This window comes from Palaemon carinicauda, chromosome 20 (assembly GCF_036898095.1).
Source record: "Palaemon carinicauda isolate YSFRI2023 chromosome 20, ASM3689809v2, whole genome shotgun sequence".
NCBI classification, from domain to species: domain Eukaryota; kingdom Metazoa; phylum Arthropoda; class Malacostraca; order Decapoda; family Palaemonidae; genus Palaemon; species Palaemon carinicauda.
Genome location: NC_090744.1, coordinates 12,515,192 through 12,538,355, shown reverse-complemented (window position 1 = coordinate 12,538,355; position 23,164 = coordinate 12,515,192). Strand labels below are relative to the sequence as shown.

Sequence of the window (23,164 nt, the reverse complement as noted above, 5' to 3'; positions counted from 1 at the left end):
ATGTGGCAGTGTGACGTCAGCAACATCCTAAGGAGGTTGGCAATCCTTGGACGTTGATGTGCACCGTCTCAAGTTTTACTGCTGCAGTGTGTGAAGGAGAAGGATGAATTCCATCCGTGTCTTTCTGTTCCTGGAAAGGTGCTTGGGCCTTGCCTCTCCCTGGGAACTCAACACACACTCCATGATAATATGACCAGGTGATATCTCTTCCCAGTTGCATTGTCATCATTGGACTGAACGACTTTCAAGAACAAGTTCAAGTGCCTTGTCCACTTCTGCTGTTAAATCTTTGTGTTGGTGTACTGGGACTGGGTTGATATGATGAACAGAGAGAGAAGCATCTCTTGTTTTCCCTTCACACACACACATGGATGCTTACCCCTCTCATTCATTTAAAACCGAATTGTTCATAGTTTTCCAATTAGTCGTGTTTTCCCTTCACACACACACATGGATGCTTACCCCTCTCATTCATTTAAAACCAATTTGTTCATAGTTTTCCAATTAGTCGAGGGACTCTTGAAATGAATTATCAGTACTTCGTTTTTTAAAATGGTTTTTTTTTTTATTCAATATAAAGAACAATGGTTTTTTATAGCTAAGAAAAATACAGAATAATTTAATTTTCGTTTATTAACTTTAATATTTAAAATCTTGATTAACTTGCAAAACCTAGATGTAACTGGTGTTGATTCCAAAAATCTTGATTAACTTGCAAAACCTAGATGTAACTGGTGTTGATTCCACTGCAGGACACTGGTAAAGCTAAGAGGTTCATCAGCAGGAGAACGGTGGTCACGCCCCATGAGCAGGAGAACGGTGGTCACGCCCCATGAGCAGGAGAACGGTGGTCACGCCCCATGAGGAGGAGAACGGTGGTCACGCCCCATGAGGAGGAGAACGGTGGTCACGCCCCATGAGGAGGAGAACGGTGGTCACGCCCCATGAGGAGGAGAACGGTGGTCACGCCCCATGAGGAGGAGAACGGTGGTCACGCCCCATGAGGAGGAGAACGGTGGTCACGCCCCATGAGGAGGAGAACGGTGGTCACGCCCCATGAGGAGGAGAACGGTGGTCACGCCCCATGAGGAGGAGAACGGTGGTCACGCCCCATGAGCAGGAGAACGGTGGTCACACCCCATGAGCAGGAGAACGGTGGTCACGCCCCATGAGCAGGAGAACGGTGGTCACGCCCCATGAGCAGGAGAACGGTGCATCTGGAAGACACATTGGACATTGAAGAACGGCCAAAACATAATTAACTAGTATATACAATCAAATGTAACATTTTGACATGTACTGTAAGTGATAATTGTAATTTATTTAACACATTTATAAACCAATGTTTCTGTAGTTTAACTTACACTTCCACTTGAAATTTTAATAATCACTTTAACAAATGTTTCATCAAAGTTAAATAACAATTCGTCCTGACAAGCAGAGGTTATTGTAAAAAGTCATATCTTTGAAGCAGCTGAAGATATTTTGATAGTTAAGTTTTTTTCATGTGAATAATAAGTTAAATTTAGGAATATTTAATAGTAAAAAGACAATAATTTTAACAGTTCAAATAAAAGCAAAACACAAAAATCAGTAGGAATATTTAATAGTAAAAAGACTATACATGTTAAAATTATTGTTCAAATAAAAGCAAAACACAAAAATCAGTCTCAAAAGGACAGAATAATAGGTTACAAACTTGGATTTCAACGTTGCCAAATATCTCAAAAGGACAGAATAATAGGTTACAAACTTGGATGTCACGGTTGCCAAATATCTCAAAAGGACAGAATAATAGGTTACAAACTTGGATTTCAAGATAATAGCTGGATAAAACAAAACTGTAAACATGAAACAAGTAAAATCCTATAAAACTCAATGCTAACAAAATCTAAAGGTAAAACTGTTCGAACAAAATCTGCAAAACTCAAAAGACCTAAAACAACTTTCAAGGTAAAACAACCTAGAAATAGTTTAATACCGAACGAACAAAATCTGCAAAACTCAAAAGACCTAAAACAATTTTCAAGGTAAAACAACCTAGAAATAGTTTTGCAGAGGAACAAAATCTGCAAAACTCAAAAGACCTAAAACAACTTTCAAGGTAAAACAACCTAGAAATAGTTTAATACCGAACGAACAAAATCTGCAAAACTCAAAAGACCTAAAACAATTTTCAAGGTAAAACAACCTAGAAATAGTTTTGCAGAGGAACAAAATCTGCAAAACTCAAAAGACCTAAAACAATTTTAAAGGTAAAACAACCTAGAAATAGTTTAATACCGAAAACTATAAGCTAGTTCAAGGTTAGGAAAACAAAGTTTGTTCAATGAATTTCCAAGGTCAGAAAAAAATATAAAATTGGAACCCAATTCAGAGTATACAATCATAAGAAACCAATTTAAAACAGCAGAAATATCAGAACAGAAAGATTTAAAATTAAACTTCAACACAATCAGGAACCAATTTATAGAATTTAATACAGGAAACCTATTTGTTTTAGACTATATCGGAAACCAGGAACCAATTTATAGAGAACAGGAAACCTATTTGTTTTAGACTATATCGGAAACCGGGAACCAATTTATAGAGAACAGGAAACCTATTTGTTTTAGACTATATCGGAAACCAGGAACCAATTTATAGAATTTAATACAGGAAACCTATTTGTTTTAGATTATATCGGAAACCAGGAACCAATTTATAGAATTTAATACAGGAAACCTATTTGTTTTAGACTATATCGGAAACCAGGAACCAATTTATATAGAACAGGAAACCTATTTGTTTTAGACTATATCGGAAACCGGGAACCAATTTATAGAGAACAGGAAACCTATTTGTTTTAGACTATATCGGAAACCAGGAACCAATTTATAGAATTTAATACAGGAAACCTATTTGTTTTAGATTATATCGGAAACCAGGAACCAATTTATAGAATTTAATACAGGAAACCTATTTGTTTTAGACTATATCGGAAACCAGGAACCAATTTATATAGAACAGGAAACCTATTTGTTTTAGACTATATCGGAAACCGGGAACCAATTTATAGAGAACAGGAAACCTATTTGTTTTAGACTATATCGGAAACCAGGAACCAATTTATAGAATTTAATACAGGAAACCTATTTGTTTTAGACTATATCGGAAACCAGGAACCAATTTATATAGAACAGGAAACCTATTTGTTTTAGACTATATCGGAAACCGGGAACCAATTTATAGAGAACAGGAAACCTATTTGTTTTAGACTATATCGGAAACCAGGAACCAATTTATAGAATTTAATACAGGAAACCTATTTGTTTTAGACTATATCGGAAACCATTTTAAAACAGCAGAAACCAACCAGATAAAATCAGACATCAGAATAAAGCAACCAATTTGTTTTAGACCATAACATCAGAAACCAATTTAAAAGAAACAATTAAAACCAGATAAAATCAGAAACCTGTTTTAGACTATAAAATCAGAAACCAATTTAAGACATACAATTTCAACTAGATGAAAATTCAAACAATGTTGGGTCCAACATAATCAACAACTAAAAAGTGAAAAGTTATAATAAACATTTGATTTTATCTATTTCAAGTATGACCAAAATAACCTGATGCAGTAAAGACTAAGAACTAGCCATAAAATCAGAAATAATAATTTTATCTATTTCAAGTACAGTATGACCAAAATAACCTGATGCAGTAAAGACTAAGAACGAGCCATAAAATCAGAAATAATAAACATTTGATTTTATCTATTTCAAGTATGACCAAAATAACCTGATGCAGTAAAGACTAAGAACGAGCCATAAAATCAGAAAACTGTAAACGTAAAACAATAATCAGACCACTACGGATGAGTGTCATTGAGGAAGACAGTCTTAGGCTTTTTGACTACTGACGAATCCACTTGACATTCGAACCATCAGAGGACAATGGGATCATCATAGCGAAGAAATAGATTTTTTTTTCGAAATAAAAGAAAAAAAAAATAGGGTAAATAAATGGCTGTGAAGTTTATCATTTTAACTACTGTACTCACCAATTTGCTGCTTTTGTAAGGAATCAATGCTGGGGATTTGTGACCCCATAGAAGCAGTTCTTTCTTTTTATCCTCTGTTCATCATCTTTGTTGAATACAGTGTCATAAATCAAGCTAATTTTTCTTCAACACCTTAGCATGATAAACCTCTGCAGGGGAATATTTAACAGATTAGCATACATTAATCAAGTCAAAATTCATTTAACATTTACAAAACCAGTTACAGAGCCTATTATGCAAAGCTAAGAAAAAGTAATCTAAAGTCTCCATAGTCCCTTATTTTCTTAAAAAAAATTATCGTTACTTTAAAGGCATAAAAAAGTAAATTAGAAAAAATAAACGGTGTACTATGGTTTCCCAAAAAATTTATTTCAAATTACAACTAAATATCCACATTGTCCTATTATCCACTGCAGAGAATATTATTCTATTGAAATAAGAGTAAAAAGGAAATAAGAGTAAAAAGTAAATTAGAAAAAATAAACGGTGGACTCTGGTATCCCCAAAAATTTATTTCAAATTACAACTAAATATCCACATATTATCCTATTATCCACTGCATAGAATATTAGATTCTATTGAAATAAGAGTAAAAAAGAAATTTATACAAAGTTTTTAAAAGTAATATGTATTTTTCCTAACTATGCACCTGAGGAAATGTCTTCAGCAATCTTTAAAATAGAGAGATTCAAGGATTGGTTGGTTGAAATTCACCCTAAAACCAAACTGGTTGTTCCTTTATCTTCCCTGGAAATGTCAGTCTGCATCATATGGATGAATATACTGTACAAGATTGGTAGATAGTCAAAGGAGGGATACCTTTCCCCTAAGGAGATTGGGGTCCAAAATAACACTATACTTGCTGTATGATAATTGGGTTGGTGTATATTCCAATATTTTCCCCCTCGCCCAAGGAGGATCTCTAGAATCTAAAGAATGGTGCTCAGAAGAGTAACTTACTGGCATCAAGTCAGATCCAGCAAGTAATGGTTCGATCACTTTGTCCCCCAAGAGAAAGGAAAGAAAGCATGGAGAAGAGCCATTCATTTTACCTTTCATTCCAGACTTGCAGCCATGCATTACCACAGATAATATGCTTCCAGTCCCGTGTGAGAGATGGGCTGGCTATGCAACTACATGAGCAGCCAAGCACAAAAGTCTCGTGATTTGTGGGTATACCTCGGTTGGTAGAAGTTCGTGAAGGTTGTTTAGCATTTGCATACCCCAGCTTTCAACACCTGGCTGACTGGGAGATTCCTCTTTAAAGGCAAGGTGGGGCCTATGCCCATGACTTCATGAGTCCTGGTCTTAGCTGGTACCTCAACACTCAGAAATCGAGGTGTACGCTTTACAGATAATATTAAGAAGCCATAAGAGATCGTGTTCCTTGACAGCTCCTTCTTGGCTCTACCAGTGCTTAAGCAATGCAGAACCCTCACAGAACAGATAATGGAGAATAACCACTGGAGTCAACTCACCTACCCCCTCTATCACAGGAGACACTGGTACTGTACTGGGAACGCAGTGGGTGAGCTACCAGCTCCCTTAAAGGGACTACCTGCCACACACTAGGAGGCCCAAGCCTCATTGTTAGCCATCTGCACAACAACATACGTGTTTCTTACCCTTCTATAGGGTATGGCAATCAATGGGGGGAACCCCACACACCACCAGAACCCTGAAAACATGCCAATGGAGATCGCAGGATACTCCCATGGACGGAGCCCGGGACATACACAAAAGCAGTCAAACTCAAGGGAAACAAAGAGGTAAAAGACTTCATCATTATGTTCTTGGGCGTTACCAAAACAGACTGCATAAGACTTGGCTCTCATTTTCCCCTTCAAAACATACGCCTTCAGCCACAGTGTGTGTATCAACAGCCAGTTTTGTCATAAACTGGTTGTAGCATCTACCCTTTTCATTCATCACAGACATCAACAGCCAGCATTTACTTCCTGTAAAGAAAATGAATAAGATAAAAGCCTTTGTTCATGGAGCAACAGTAAGTCAATGCTCATTGCGGGCAAACCCAAAAGTGAAAGGCTTCCAACTGGCAGACAGGTGGGGCTACTCGGTATGCCTGCATCCTTAGACCTTTCCCTATTTAAAAGGGCTAAAGGTTTATACAGTATATGCATAGGAACTATTATAATTGAAATTAAATATTAGTTGATGGTAAAGAGTAATTGAAGTAAGATTTATACAATCCATTGCTTTACAAGAACAACTGAAGTAAAAATTTATACCCTTTCTTCTTTGCCCATCTTGGTGTAATTTCCAGGTGAGAACAAACTACTGGTTAAATTATTGTTAATACCTACTAAGTAATTCAACAATGATAATGTTTAATAAAATAGGTATTCAGTATACTGTCCCTATATTAAGGAAAACTTTTTAATAATTATAATTATTACCAAATCTACAATCCAAGTTGGGAAAACAGGATCCTTTGAGCCCATGGGCTCCAAAAGGAAAAAAGCCCAGTGAGAAAAGGAAATAAAGAAACAGATAGAACAGTGTGCGTGAATGTACCCTAACGCAAGAAAACTCTAATCCAAGACAGAGCAAGACCATGGTACAGAGGCTGTGGCACTACCCAGACTAAAGAACAACGGTTCGATTTTGGAGTGTCCAAGAAAAGCTGCTTACCATAGCTTAAGTCTCTCTTTTACACTTACTATATGGAAACTAGCACTGAACAATTACAGTGGAGTCGTTAACGCCCTGAGTGAAGAATTTTTAGTTACCTTAATGTTGTCAGGTGGTAAAGGAAAAAGGATAATGTGTAAAGAGTAGGCCAGACTGTTAGTGTACAGTATATGTAGGCAAAGGGAAATGAGTAATAACCAGATGGGGTTCCAATGTTATTACTGTACTATCTGGCCAGTCACAGGACTCAATAACTCTTTAGCAGTAGTACCTCAGCAGGTGGCTGGTGCCTTGCCCAACCAACCTACCTACCCACTATTATACAAATACGACACTCAAAAGACTGGTGAATGTAAACATCTTTACGAAAGATTTTCGAAGAATAAGAGATCTTTAAAAGCCGTTGCATGATGAAATATTGTCTATTTTGTCTCTCACCATGGAGGGAAAGTATAGGACTTCTGGATTGTTCGACTGAAACTATCTGTACATATACTTCCTGGTTTCTAGAATGGAGAAAGGTAGCCAGTCAGTTAATAGTTGAACCAGAATGCAAGTCCCTAATAAAAGGATGAACAGGAAGACGAAAGAAAGAAACAAGGGGAAGAGGTAAAGTAGGTTGAAAAGTAAGTGCAGCTATGAGTGGAAGACATTACAGAGCCTTAAGTAATGTCTATATCTTAAATCAATCATGCACTCAAAAGGTTCCAGGACACACTCAGAAAAAAAATGTAGAGTGGAGGAAGATATAATACTCAACGTCTTACATTAAAACTAGAGGGGCACTCAATAGAGTGCAGACCTTCACCGCAGCAGCTTGTTTCTCAAACTTGACCTTTGGCCTTATGTTCTAATTGGCGTGGATTTTCATACACTCAAATACGAACCAATTTTGAAGTCTCTGACAATAATGTCCAAACTTATGAATGATTACTTGAATTGGAAATTTTACTTGACCGTAACCTTGACCTTCCAAATTTTAATCATTTCCAGCTTTTTACATAAGAGTTAATCCCGGCAAGTTTCATTAATCTAAAATCAAAATTGTGGCCAGGAAGCTGTACACAAACACACAAATAGGGGTGAAAGCATAACCTCCTTCCAACTTCATTGGCAGAGGTAACCAGAAGTCGTCATAATCATTAACCTTTGGCTATAAGAAGAAAATATTTTAAGACATGGTAAATGACACCAATGGTTATCCAAAACACTAATTAATATAACAGCAACCTAAAATTAGTAAACTTGCATATGTAATTACTGTATTATCTACAACACTCGCTTCAAATACAAATTGAAACCATTTGCCTAGAAGAGCATGAATAAGCATAAAAATTGTTTTAATATCCATGTAATCAATTAGTAAAGGAGGTAAAGGCATTCATACCAAGGCAATGGACAAGACCCTTTAATAAAAAACGACCAGTTACCCAAAGAAACTAAAGGCCTTTGAAAAAAAAATATTTGAAGAGTTAAGAAGATATCTCTTAATAACCAATTCATCTGTAAAATAATGATTTCAACCTATACATACCGAATTTCCAAGATCAACCCTTTGCAGATAATGTATCTGTAAAATCATAATTGTGGAACAAGAGATTATAATTTTGTAACTATATAACAAAAATGTCTCGTATTTCTGTCTTTAATTAAAAAATCTCAAAATAAAAATTGTCAAAGGAGTATGATTTTAGAGTAGCTAGAACACAAGCCTTTTCTTCAAATTTATGTGTCCATAGTTACTGTTGGGTAGCGGAGAAGCCACTCAGACCTTCAAACAGTACTTGTGGTTTGCATGAGGTAGGCACAGGACTGGTTTATATAGTTAGAAAAAGTATAAATTACTTTTATAATTAGAAATTTGTTTCTATACAGATGCAAATCTTTGTCCCTTAATAGTATTCTTAGGAGGGAGGGAATGCCTATAACTAAACTGGTTAATTTGGGATTCGGGGATGTTTAACAATCGGTCCATATGAGGAGCAAGTGTTGATTCAAATCAACTACTTATCACTTATTATCAGAATATAGGGCTAGGTTACTGTCATAGACAAGGGGTCACTGAAGAAATAGATCTCCAAAAGGGTATTGCGTCTGTAATCCAAGGCACAGTAAATCGATGGGTTTACATTACTATCCACCTTAAGTTTTGTAATAGGAATATGATTTCAACCTAGACAGATTGAGGTTTTTAAAAGTTCATAACAAGGTGTCGGTACATACTGGCAGGTGGCAGGGAAGCCCAACTTCCCACCAGCACTCAGAGTAGCCACTTTGACCTTCACCTAGGACTTGCGGTGGATGAAGCGTACAGTCAAACTTGATGCATCTCTGTTTGTATAGTTAGGAAAAATACAAATTACTTTAGCAGAAATGCTACAAGGCCATGGATACCAACAGGGAAATATGCTCGTAAGGAAAAGAAATGCCAAATAAAATATATGTAGGTTATCCTAAGGAGGGAGGAAGTCCCTATGTCCAAGTTGAGTGGTATAAAATCACAAAATATCCAACCACTTCGGCTCTCAGCAATCTAAATGAAATTCAGGTGATAGGTTGGGTTACTGTCTGACAACAGTCAACCAGTGGGGCAAAAGATTGTTTGAAGAGTGTGGTCAATATAGAGTATTCACTTCATCCACCCTTCTCTCACAAAGAGGAAGAGGGAGATATTTCTATACTTTATCACAGCCAAAAAAACTATTTGCTATGGTACATTACTTGCATGAACATCCGGTCCAGCGAACAAGTGGTGTACTGGTAACATTTGGGGTGCAGTCCCCTAAACAAGGTCATAAAGAGCCTACCAAATTACCTATGGCCCAAGCCTTTCCTTAAATCAAACTCAACCTCGGCAATCTGCATGGCAACAGGAAAAGAGCCTCCAACTTTCAATGGGGTGTGGTAAACGATAGGGGAACCACAAATGCCACCAGAACCTGAAAAGCCTGCAGATATAGATCCGAAGAATCCTTGTTCCTGACCCATACTCTCAGGGGATCAAGCCAAGGGTGTATGACGTGAATTGACGGTAGCAGATGCACCCAATGTGAGAACAGAAGCAAAAGACTTTTATGGGATTCTTGGATGTAGCGAAGACGTCGGTCTCTTCCTCCTCTTTCAGGCATATGCCTGTCCCTGCACATCTACATCGGTCTCTTCCTCCCCTTTAAGGCATACGCCTGCCCCTGCACAGGAGGCCCTAACCTACATACCTACAATTGGCACAAAGTGATGATTGCAAACAATCATGCCCTCTAGAAGCTCAGACTTTGTGGATCTACAGCCGATTTCAACATAACCGGTTTCAATGTCCACCCTTTCAATGACAAGTAGAAATCTTTTGTTTGACAGCCACAATCACAAGCAACAGCCAGATTTTGCTTCCTGCAAGAAAAAAAAAAAAAGGGTTGAAAAAGATTGGTAAAGGCGCAACAGTGCGTTTGTACTCAGTGAAGTCGAAGACAAAAGTGAAGAGCTTTAGACAGTTGATGCTACTCGCTTGGGTTCACCGCCTGTCATCAATTACTGCACCTTGTTAACAAATTCAATGACTTCCAGTTCTGAAGACATGTTCCCCTATATTAAAGGACGAAAGGTTTGTAGTGGTGTTGGAACAAACATGACAAATTCGTAGGTAATTTGTATTTTTCCTAACTATACAAACCTTAGCTATTTGATATGGGTTATTACTTTCGGCGTAGCTGAAATGACGAGCCATTAGAATTTTAACGAGGGTTTACTACCCCCCGCTAACTAGCGGTGGTGTAGTAAACCCTCGTTAAAATTCTAATAGCTCGTCCTTTCAGCTACCCCGAAAGTAATAACCCATATTAAATAGTGTGGTTTGTATGTCAGTTACGGAACAAATGAACATTGACTTGGTAATACTCGACCGAGAAAATATAAATCCTATTCAGGCGTTCTCGACGCCCTTCGCCAATCTACGGAAGAAAAAAATTGATTAGTTTTGAACTAGCAATGCATACCTACAATAAATAAAAATGAATCTTGTTTTATTAATATACAGGGTAGATACTAATCGTTTAACAGAAGTAAGGTACAGTATTTTCATACGAAATTAAGAGGATACTACATTAAAAATCTTGTAATCATTTGTATTTTTCCTAACCTAATGAGTATGATTTGAGCTAAACTAGAATGACCATTAAGCTTTCAATGAGGTAAACAGACCTAGCTGCAGGAGGACTTGTGAGGTGCTTAAGGCGAATAGTTTGACTTGATTTTTTTGTTCTTATATATATCACAACCCTTCAACCTTCTAATAGGACTCATCCTTATAATACGCAAATGCATAACAGAAAAAAATAATCAAATTACAGTAAATACAGTATGTCATTTTTCTAAGTTGTTTCATGATGTTTTTCGGTACCAAGATTTTTAAGATGACATGATTACTCAAAATTTGACTAAGCCTCACCTCGAATTGGCCAATCAAAATTCAGATATAATTTAATCACCTGTTTTATAGCATTTTCATTTCCATCATTAAAAATGCACTTCACCAGTTCATTTCAAATAAACTCATTTCAGTCATGGCTAACATTTATGAGGGGTTTAAACTGACCGTTAAAAAATTCACTCAAAATTCCTCATAGAGAAATCACTTTGCCAGTTTATTTCAAATAAAAAAAAATCCTCGTTATAGTCATGGCTGACATGTGAGTACTACAAGCCTTATTTCACATAATTCAGAAACATTGACATTTTTTCATAACCACGTTGTTCTCCCAAGAGAAGTCAAGTGTCCTTAGTGTGTTAAGCCTGGCAGTCTACGTTCAGGTTGACACTACCAGCACTGTCACGCAAAAGTCCGTAAACCCGAAACTATAAGATGCATGGCGCAACTTGGGGCTTCCCCAATGGCTGGCCGTTCCAGTGCTGTTGCTGACCGTCAAACGGAAACACCAGACTCTAACTGATAGGGTAGGACAATAAGGCATCCTAGGTCAGCTTGATAATAATAATGCAGGAGTTAGGAAATTATGATACATTAGATAATGATTACACAGCTGGTGTGTGGAGCATATGCATGTACCTCTTGCTTGAACAGAGGAGTAATGAGATTCTGTTTATTTGCGAGTGATTTGAGCCACGGCAGAGCAAAAACATTTGGCGTGTGTGATATAAATCATAGGTAGTCATAATACAGTACTTGATAGTGACCCACGCAGATGGCGTGCACAGCACATCCATGTAACGCTTACCAGAATACACAAGCAACGCAATAATGTTTATTGGTAATAAACATGAAAAACTATTTTTTTCTTTGGTATTCTTGTTTTGTTTTGTTATGTTGTTACCTTCCATAGAGCCATTGTTTTCCTATTACCACCGCCCTACATACCCCTACACTAATGGGGGTCCCCTGGTGGGAATCGGGATTATGGGTGGTGGCAAAGGAAAACTAGGTATGTGCGGAAGATAACAGCAGAATAAAACAAAAATCCAAGAAAAATAACAGAAAAAAATGTTTTTTCATGTAAAACTAACAGGACGAAGCAACACCAACAGAGTGACTGCGGCAGAGGTGCCTCTCTCCAGCAAAGTTTTCTATATCGGCCCGATTTCTATACGACGATTTAGAAAACTGGCTAAAGAGAAGGCTGTGCAATTTGCCACCACTCAAATGGATTTTGCTTCGCCATGGCTAATTTTACTTGCAATAAACATCATCTCACTGCTCCTGTATTCTGGCAAGCGGTACATGGATGTGCTGTGCACGCCAACCACTTGGATAACTATCAAAGTACTGTATCATAATTACTTATAATCTATATCACATACCTGAAATGGATTTCACTCCGCCGTGGCTCGCTTCGCTCCAAATAAACATTACCTCAGTGATCCTTTGTTCTGGCAAGCAGTACACGAATGTGCTATGCACGCCAGCCGTGTGGGTCATAATTAAATGTATCATAATCACCTACAACCTGTACTATTATTATTAAGCTGATCTAAGATGCCATGCTGTCCCAGCCTATAAGTCAAAATCTGCTGTTTCCGGACGACGGGCAGCAACAGCACCGGAACGGCCAGCCATTGGGGAAGCCCCAAATTCCCCCGTATACGTTTTAGTTTCAGGGTTACGTCCTATTGCGTGACACTGCCAGTAGCATCGACCTGAACGCAGACTGCAAGGCTTGATACACTTAGGACCCTTGACTTCTCCTGGAAGAATATCATGATTATGTAAAAATGTCAATGTTTCTGAATTATTATGTAAAATAAGGCTTGTAGTACTCAAATGTCAGCTATGACTATAATGAGGAATTTTGATTTGAAATAAAATTGCAAAGTGAATTTTTCCGAGGATTTTTGACAATTTTTTAATGAGAGATTTTGACAATTTTTTTTTTTTTATTAGTTAGGACATTTTACAGAATTTTTCATGAGGATTTTTGAATGAAATTTTTAGAGGATTTTTGACTGAAATTTTTAGAGGATTTTTGACTGAAATTTTTAGAGGATTTTTGACTGAAATTTTTAGAGGACATTTGACTGAAATTTTTAGAGGATTTTTGACTTGAAATAAACTGGCAGTGAATATTTTTAAAGACTTTCATGGAAGAATAATTTTTTTTTTTTAACAGAAATATATCTAAATTTTGATGGCCCAATTCAAGGTAAAGTTTAGTCAAATTTTCAGATAAAGACGACATGGAAAACATCAATAAAGAATTTAGAAAAATTCTATAATTCCCGTAATTAGATTATCTTTATTTTTTGCCGCGGCAGAGCAGCCCTCTCTGCAGCCAGTTTTCTAAAACGTCGTATAGAAATCGGGCCGATATAGAAAACTGTGCTCGAGAGGGCTAACTCTGCCGCAGACACACTGTTGTTATTTTACTCTCCTAGTTCTGCATGAAAAAAAATAACAAATTTAAAATAAATTGTATTTTTCCTAACTATACAAACCTGGAGCTCTTTACAAAGGAGTATTACTTCGGCAATTATTATTATTATTATTATTATTATTACTATCCAAGCTACAACCCTAGTTGGAAAAGCAAGATGCTATAAGCCCAGGGGCTCCAACAGGGAAAAATAGCCCAGTGAGGAAAGGAAATAAGGAAATAAATAAATGAAGAGAACAAATTAACAATAAATCATTCTAAAATAAGTAACAACGTCAAAACAGACATGTCATATATAAACTATTAACAACATCAAAAACAAATAAGTCATAAATAAACTATAAAAAGACTCATGTCCACCTGGTCAACAAAAAAGCATTTGCTCCAACTTTGAACTTTTGAAGTTCTACTGATTCAACCACCCGATTAGGAAGATCATTCCACAACTTGGTCACAGCTGGAATAAAACTTCTAGAATACTGCGTAGTATTGAGCCTCGTGATGGAGAAGGCCTGGCTATTAGAATTAACTGCCTGCCTAGTATTATGAACAGGATAGAATTGTCCAGGGAGATCTGACTGTAAAGGATGGTCAGAGTTATGAAAAATCTTATGCAACATGCATAATGAACTAATTGAACGACGGTGCCAGAGATTAATATCTAGATCAGGAATAAGAAATTTAAGAGACCGTAAGTTTCTGTCCAACAAATTAAGATGAGAATCAGCAGCTGAACACCAGACAGGAGAACAATACTCAAAACAAGGTAGAATGAAAGAATTAAAACACTTCTTCAGAATAGATTGATCACCGAAAATCTTGAAAGACTTTCTCAATAAGCCTATTTTTTGTGCAATTGAAGAAGACACAGACCTTATATGTTTCTCAAAAGTAAATTTACAGTCGAGAATCACACCTAAAATTTTGAAAGAGTCATTCATGTTTAAAGAAACATTATCAATACTGAGATCCGGATGTTGAGGAGCCACCGTCCTTGACCTACTTACAATCATACTTTGAGTTTTGTTAGGATTCAACAGCTGAAACTAGCCATTAAAGCTTTTTGGGGGTGTAACTATCCTCTGCAAGTTAGCGGAGGGAGGTAGCGGGAGTACACCAACCACCCAGCTCACACCAGCACTAGTAAACAACCGTCACTTTGCAGTTCCGGCAGGACTTCCGGGGGAAGGTGATGGCGGGACCAGTATGTGTAAAGAGCTTCAGGTTTGTATGGTCACGAATAATACATATTATTCTAAATTTGTCATATGTTCCGGCACTATATACAAACCTCACACTCTTTACGTTGGAGACTCACCCCATGGTGGATAGAAGTCCTAAATCCAACTGGCTGAAGACTCCCGGGGTGACACTGTGCTTCGCATGAGCTGATCAGAGAGCGCCCTGACACCTCGTAATCCCTGTAGGATGACGGTCAGGGAAATCTGTGCTAGGTGCAGAATTTGGCAATGTGACTTGACCAGGTAAGCGTAATTTTGGAGTGAAGCTCCCCACTTAACCTAGACATTGCCTGACCACCTCACTTGGAGAATGGGGACATAAATACATAAACATATATCAGGCTACACAAAGGGCATGGTACCCTCCTGCAGTCAGAGGAAGAAAGCTTGTAGAGTTCCTCGTACGTTGGACCCCAAGAGCGGGGAGAGTGAAATATGAAATGGCCAGTCACTTGTGCATTCATCCTAGACTTACTTGTGGGTAACATCTCCCCACAACCAACTGCTACTTGTCCTACAAGGGAGCTGAGGTGTTATTGACCACATTTTGTGCAGTCACCATAGAACTTAAGGTACAGTAAATGTGTTCAGGTTCCTGTGGGCAATGTCCTACAGGTAGTGGGCGGTGAACGTTATTTGCCGTTTCCACACGCCCGCTTGTTAAACCTGCGTTAAGAGATAAATTCTTCTTGAACGCCAGGGATGTGCCGACACCCCTGAAGTCGTGATCACAGGGATGATGACTGGGAGGTGAGGAGCTTGGTTGTATGGCTCTCTCGATTACCAGTCTGATCCAGTAATCTTCCTCTTGGTCCTCCCCATGCTCACGAAGAGCCTGCTGATTTGAGGGCGAACTCTGGAGGTTTTTTTCAAGTATTTCCTCAGTGCCCTCACAGGGTAGAGTAACGGTTGGTCTGGGTCATCTGTCACAGTACTGAGACACTCAATCTAACAAAGTCAAATATGAAACTCTGTGTCACTTGCCCCCATCCCCTTGATGGGCGATATCATAAGACAGATCATGTCGCTGGCTGACTCTCTTGGCAGAGGCCAGGGCTAGGAGAAAGAACATCTTCAGGTCAAGTCATGATCTGATGCTTGAAGAAGAGGTTCATATGGTGCTCCTTCCCCTACATTCCAAGAAGGTGGTCTGACTTCTGACTGAGGGCAGGTGTGCTCAAAATTCCGTATGAGGAGAGACAATTCCATCAAGGAGGAAATGTTAACTCTGTTCAGTTTAAAAACAAGGCTTAAGGCCGAGCAATAGCCTTTCACTGCCGACCCCCAACAAAGTTTTTCCTCCCCAAGGCATACCGAAAACTCCACTATCATTGGAATAGCGGCACTGAGAGGAGAGATACCTCGTCCACCACAGCAACCATAAAAGATGGGCCACTTTGCCTGATATACTGAGGCAGATGACTCCTGTAGGTATCCTGCTACTTCCTTTGCAACTAATCTCTAAAGGACTTTCTTTGTGAGAAGTTGCTGGATAACCTCTAGGCGTGAAGATGAAGCGATGGAATCCCCTTATGGAAGATCTCCATGTGTTGTTGTCTTAGTAGATAGGGAAGTGGAGGAAGCTCTCTGTGCCTTCTGTGAGCAGATGCCAAAAGTCTGGGAACCATTTTGCCTGTTGCCACACATGGCTACTAGGGTTATCGAGAGATCTTGCAATGCACCGACTTTGTTTGGAAGCCTCCATACTAGGTAGAAGGATGGGAACAAGTAGACGTCTATTCTGTTCCACCGATGTTGGAAGGCGTCTTGCCAGACTGCCAGGGTATCTGGCACTGGAAAGCAGTACACCGGATGTTTGCAGTATAGGGACGTCACAAACAGGTTGATCGTCGGGGAACCCCACAAAGTAAAAACTTTGTTGGCTAACTTATTTCAAAGACCATTTGGAGCCTACTATCTGAGTCCTCCTGTTCAGATTGTCCACCAGCACTTTCTTCATGCACGGAATTAAGAGGGCAGATAGCGGTACCGAGTTGTCTTCCATCCATCTGAAGATTCGTGAAAAGTACCTCCTTGTTTGTTTGTGTGTGACATCACTGTATTGTTGTCGCTCCTCAGCACTGCTGTGCCCTGAAATAAGCTGATGGAATTAAGGGCGACAAAGACTGCCCTCATTTCTAGGAGGTTTATGTGTCACTGTTGCTCGGATTCGGACCAAAGCCTGGAAGCCTTGAGGTGCAACAGGTGAGCACACCCACCCGTCTTTTGATGTGTCTACGAAGAGCAAGAAATCTGGAGGAGAGAGGTGGTCTACTCCGCTAAGCAAGTTGGTGTCCGACACTCACCGCTCAGGTCTCTCTTCTGCTCTAGACCTACTGGTACCGAGGTGTTCGGTGGGTCGAGGTGTTGGGACCAAAAGGTCTACAGCTGCCACTGTAAAGAACGAATGTGCAAATGGCCGTTGAGAACTAACTTCTATACAGATGTTAAGTGTCCCAGCAGCCTTTGCCAAAGAGTACCTCTCTGTCAACTTTATTCGTTCCTCAGATGGGAAACTTTGCCTAGTTTGGTCATGATTTTCATCCCTAGATACACCATCTCTTGAAGAAATAAAGCAGGTATGAATTCTCGTAATTTACCAAGATCCCCAGATCTTGGCAAAAGGTGAGAAGCCTGTCTCAGTGGAGGAGAAGGGTCTCTCTTGAGTCTTCTAAAACTAGCCAATCATCTAGATAACAAAGGAGACAAATGCCATTTCTTTGAGCCCAAGTGGACACTAGGGCCACGACCCGAGTAAACACCCGAGGTGCTATGGACAAACCGAAGCAGAGCACCTTTAACTGGTATATCTATCTGCTTAATGTGAATCTCAGGTACTTTCTTGAGGATGGATGAACGGAGATCTGGACGTACGCCTCCTTGAAGTCTAACAATATCATGAAGTCCTCTGGTCTGACAACCTGCCTGACTGTCTGGGCTGTTTCCATCTTGAATGGAGTTTGTTGGACAAACTTGTACAGGAGCTGAGAGGTTGATACCTGATCTCCAGCCTCTAGCCAGCTTTTCTACAAGAAATCACCTACTGTAAAGCTGGAGGCTCGTTCTCTTGGAGAACATACAGTACTTCCCTAGCATGGTCTGGACTTCGGCTCGAAGGGACCGTTCCTTCATGGATCCCATTGCGTACGAATCTGACATCACCGGATGTAGGTTCAGAAGAGGGGAGAGAGCATGAACGGAACAATGTATCCCTTTTTGAGTATGTAGACCGATTAAGTTTCGGCGCCTTAGAGTATCGACCTCGGCCATTACAATAATGAGCAACCGAGATCACATGCAGACCTCTGTCAGGCCTTTTTGAGTATGTAGACCGATCAAGTTTCGGTGCCGTAGAGTATCGACCTCGGCCTTTAAAATAACTAGCAACCTAGATCCCATGCAGACCTTGTCAGGCAGAGCTCGCCCACCCACCTCTCTAGTGCTTGGTGTATGGGTGTGCAACGCTGCACACGACTCCCTTGCGAGACTCGAGTCTGTGCTCATGCCCAAGTGAAATGGACCAGATTCCTCTCGTATGACCTGCCACCTGCAGAGGCCAGGTGGGTAGTGTTATGCACTCTTACAGGAGGAGGCATTTGCTAGTAAAAGGCAAGTAAGGCTGTGAGAGAGAGGTTGTACCAGCAAATTATTCTGGAAGAAAAAATTTTCCCTTCCGACTTATCTGGGCTATCTGGTCAGCCAACTATCCAGTAGGGTAGTCACCACTCTAGGGAATTGTGTTTGTAGTTCCACCCCAAAGGGTTGCCAAGTTCAATTCAGAGGAACCAGGAACCTTGACTCTTAAACAAAAGGTCAAATTTCACTGGTTGTTCCCAAGGGCCTGAAAGTTTGCCTAACGAATAAACATATCGAGTCGATTGCTGTTTAGTCACACAATTAGTTGCAAGCAATTGTTCTCTAAAAGGGTGAATTCTTCCCTCCACCTCGTCGATGGGAGAGGCAGCGACAGCATCGGTTGGCAGGTATCACCATCTGCGGCAAAGACGCCAAAGGGAAATTCTCACAAGCAGTTGCCTAACTATTTCCTCACCAAGCTCCAAAGAGCAAGATCGGGACATGGACGAATCCCATTCCCGCCAGAGGAATCCCTTGGGGGAGAAACTACTCGGGTGAAAGCAGTCTCTCCAACAGGTGGGAAAGACAACTAACTCCTGTTGCTGCTGTTGGCAATTCTCCCCGCAAGTAGGAAGATTGCTGAACAGTGGCTGGTGGAGGGTAACTCGCACTCGGAAGGGAAAGTGCCCAGTACCTAGTGGAGGGTAATTCTCCCTCGGAAGGGGAAGTTGTCCAACACCTGAAGGCAGACCTCAGGGCAGCACTCTGCTTCCCATCAACAATATTTCTTCAAGTTGAAGGTTGGTATTTAGAGCTGCCTGTGAGACGTAGTTGAAGCTAAATTTTGGGTTCACGCTGAAAGGATCCCCCCGACTGGAAACTTTGAAGGGAACCAATCTGCCACTGCTCTCGTTCCTATGCTGGAGCTGCAGGAACAAAGCAGCAGAAGCAGTGTGTGCTGCAGTAAATTGTAATTCCCTCGGAAACTATTCCTTAGCCGGGAGACCTGAAGGCTCCAACGTAGGTGGAGGTTGCAGCCAGTGGCGATGGAAGAGAGGTCCCCCGCTGGTGGCCGATGGAGTCCACACCTAAGGGATTGAGTGATCAATTTGAAATCCGAGTCACCATCAGTAAAGAAAAAGAATTTTTTAAAATCAGGACAGTTACTTTTAATCGTAAGCAGGTTGAAAGGTTTCGACAGGAGAGCAAGACTACGTCTCAACTCTACAGAGCCGAAATAAAAAGTAGCGATTGTTTACTAGTGCTGGTGTGAGCAGGGTGATTGGACTAACCACGCTAACCCTTCGCAAAAGCTTTAATGAATAGTTTCAGCTATCGCTGAAATGATACTCCTACGTAAGGAGCAAAAAAAAAAAAAAAAAAAAAAAAAAAAAAAAAAAAAAAAAAAAGTAAGCTGTTTATTTTCCGATTAAACAAACGAATAATCAAAGGAAATAAAAATATCGGTATTATTACAGTTTCAACCATTATGGGAAATCTATTATGATAATATATTTCCAGCGTAAAGCAAGTCTTTTGTAGTATTTCTGTATAATATTATCTGTCCCAAATGCCTAGTTCTTTATATATCGACAATCAAACTCACGCTACTCATGTTTTCCTCCCAGATTTTTTCTAAGTCTGTTGTTATTGTTGACTGTGTCTTGTATTTGTTTAAATGAGCCCTGTAACCACAATAATCCACAGACAAACTAGTCCACTATGAAGTCTTACACGTTTGGCCGATCACATCGCCTATCCACTATGACGTCATGCATGTTTGGCAAATCACAGCGCGACAATACATTATCTTACCCAGGCATTTCATTTCGTTTTTAGACATGGAGGCAACAGCAAGCACGTCATCTCATGTTGCACAAGAAGTTGAAATTCCATCATCTTGTCCTGACTGTTTCCTAACTTACAATGAATTTGTTGTAACTTATTCGGGGAATATTGAAAAACTAGTGGATTTGTGCCAGAGAGACAATTTAATTTTACAAAATAAAAATTGTCCTGCATGTCAAGGAACCTTCCCAACGGCTTCACGTTTTCCGCAAAGCAGCAGCACATCTTTATGAACCAACAGTTTAAGGTAAGCTTCATTAATTTATAGAGTATATTATAATGGTGATAGTATAACGATGTATACAGCAGTACCATCACTTTGGATTTGGTTTGATGGATGTGTTAGGTAGTGGCTGTAAGGGGGGGGGAGGTGTCGCAGGGGCTAGGCCTAGGTAGGGGTACAGGGCCCTAGGTTAGGTGGTTGTATTAGGTTCGGTAGTGTCCCGAAAATCACTGTGGCCTTAAGGGGGGGTCGCAGGGGGGGGGGGGGCGTTAAACCGTTTCTCTAAATAGTTAACATACAGACTTAACTACATCCCTAAATCAATAATAATTAATTAAACATTAATTACACCAACGAATTAAGCCTAATATCATATTCACACAGTTAACTGATGATTAACCACATTACGCCAATAATAAATGAATTACACCAATATTAATTACAATTATACCAGGTACATAAATTTAAATATATAATAATTTGATTATAATTAATAATTAATTTAATATAATCAGTTATCACTGATTTAATTATATCAGTAATTATTAATTCAATGATATCAGTATTCATGTATTTACTTACATCAATAATGAATAAAGGAAATACATCAGTAATTAAAAAATGAAAACACTGGTAATATAAAAATTAATTAGAGATTATTCAATTATATTGGGGAAATACAGTATGGAAAGCGCACTGGGAACTCACATGTTAAAAAAAATCTGGGAACTCACATGTTAAAAAATATCTGGGAACTCACATGTTGAAAAAAAAAATCTGGGAACTCACATGTTAAAAAAAATCTGGGAACTCACATGTTAAAAAAAAATCTGGGAACTCACATGTTGAAAAAAATTCTGGTAACTCACATGTTAAACAAAAATCTGGGAACTCACATGTTTAAAAAAATCTGGGAATTCACACGTTAAAAAAAATCTGGGAACTCACAAGTTAAAAAATATCTGGGAACTCACATGTTAAAAAATATCTGGGAACTCACATGTTAAAAAAAATCTGGGAACTCACATGTTAAAAAAAAATCTGGGAACTCATGTTGAAAAAAAAATCAGGGAACTCACATGTTAAAAAAAATCTCAGAACTCACATGTTAAATAAAAATCTGGGAACTCACATGTTTAAAAAAATCTGGGAATTCACATGTTAAAAAAAATCTGGGAACTCATGTTAAAAAAAATCTGGGGACTCACATGTTAAAAAAAAATCTGGGAACTCACATGTTAAACAAAAATCTGGGAACTCTACATGTTAAAAAAAATCTGGGAACTCACATGTTAAAAAAAAAAATCTGGGAACTCACATGTTAAAAAAAAAATCTGGGAACTCACATGTTAAAAAAAATCTGGAACTCACATGTTAAAAAGAAATCTGGGACCTCACATGTTAAAAAAATCTGGGATCTCACATGTTAAAAAAAATCTGGGAACTCACATGTTAAAAAGAAATCCGGGAACTAACATGTTAAAAAAATCTGGGAACTCACATGTTAAAAAAAAAGTCTGGGAACTCACATGTTAAACAAAATCTGGGAACTCAAGTTAAAAAAAAAGTCTGGGAACTCACATATGTTAAAAAAAATAAGAGAATAATCAAGAAACCTTTATAAACGCACTTAAAAAGGTATTCGCGAATAAAAAGTCGGATTTTCGTTAAACGCTTGACAAGCCCATCTTCCCATTTCACCACTCGGGTAGATACTTCCTCTAACTCCCCATAACACAGCGATTACCATATTTCTAGCAATACAAATATACGTATTTCATGTCACCTGACCGTATAAAATAGGATATGATGTTTCAGTGACCCAACACATTCACATAATCGTAGCCAGTTCATAAACTCAAAACCGTTCAAGATTCCTTGCCATGATTAATAATTCTAAGTGCTATTTTGATATAAAAAATAACGTCATTATTACTGACATGCAAAATGACCACATTAGTTTGAAATTTCCTAATTGCGACGTATAAACCTAACCATTATGATTAAAATTTCGAATAAATTTTCGGGAACTAACATTAAACTGACCTTCACTCCTCAAGGGCTCGTGGAAAAATGCTCAGAAAACCTTGTTATTTTCACTCAGCCAATCAGAAGCCTTCGACAGAAATTGTTAGGATAGCCGTTTCCTATTGGCTTAAACGTTCGATCTGTGACTAAGATGCATAGAAGCTATCCTCCTATTGGCTGGATGACCTTGACAGTCACTTTCAATTCAGAGGGTATTTTCAAAGCAAATTATATTCAATGGATCATTGATACTCGATAATATATTTGATATAAATAAAGGCTTTGTTATGAATTTAGATTAATATGGCAAATTTGAAATTGAATAAAAGAAAAATTTAAATTTATATGAAAACGTAGACGTGAATAACTTGAAAGTTGTTATAAACAAGCAAACAAGGTAAATACTGCCTAGATAAATACTGTATCTTCCATACAGTCATTGACTGTAATCAAGTTGAAAATATTGAATTAATTACACATTTATGAGCTACTGAGACTGAAGAATCTAATTTCATTCATCATATTAGCGATATAAAGATATTGATATAATTCCCATTCATTAATTATATAAAGTATGAGAGTATTCGGTTTCCAAACATTAATAATAATAATAATAATAATAATAATAATAATAATAATAATAATAATAATAATAATAATAATAATAATAATAA

At 38.6% G+C, this 23,164-nt stretch overlaps 1 long non-coding RNA gene across 1 annotated transcript; it reads right to left on the bottom strand.

The window, feature by feature from the left end:
- Positions 1 to 610: 610 nt before the first annotated feature.
- Positions 611 to 22,649, bottom strand: LOC137659443 (uncharacterized). The gene is made up of 4 exons (XR_011047530.1): positions 22,509 to 22,649; positions 10,593 to 10,640; positions 4,045 to 4,193; positions 611 to 1,217 (listed from the first exon to the last, which is right to left on the bottom strand). It is a non-coding gene; the product is annotated as an uncharacterized lncRNA (long non-coding RNA).
- Between the last annotated feature and the right edge of the window lie 515 nt (positions 22,650 to 23,164).